The following is a 398-nucleotide window of genomic DNA, read 5'->3' as shown; positions in this document are numbered from 1 at the left end:
GATGTTCCTCTACCCTTATTTTGAAAGGGCGGCTTGTTTCGCTACCACAGCTGCATGGGATGGAGTACACACAATTTTTGGTCATATTTTCTTCTATTGGTGATTTTACTCAAAGGAGATATTTGCGAAGTGTTGTATTACTCTTGAATACTGTCCTGATGTCATATGAGCAGCATATCTTTTGTATCTTTTCGGAGAGGCTTTTCACATAGGGTAGACAGACTAAGGACAGTTTATTGGTTTTATCCTCTCTTTTCTTCATAATTAGAGTGGATAGTATGTTTTTGGGGGTAGTTGTTGCTTAACAGATTGTTACTGAGATTGATAATTTCTTCGTGGTGCGTATCACGATCGCTATTTCTTTGCTCGATGTTTTAGGTACTGAGCGGGTCTATAAT

Source organism: Octopus bimaculoides, chromosome 1 (genome assembly GCF_046866305.1).
Source record: "Octopus bimaculoides isolate indiv1 chromosome 1, ASM4686630v1, whole genome shotgun sequence".
Classification (NCBI taxonomy): Eukaryota; Metazoa; Mollusca; class Cephalopoda; order Octopoda; family Octopodidae; genus Octopus; species Octopus bimaculoides.
The sequence above is the reverse complement of the archived record's forward strand: the minus strand, read 5'-3'. Positions refer to the sequence as shown.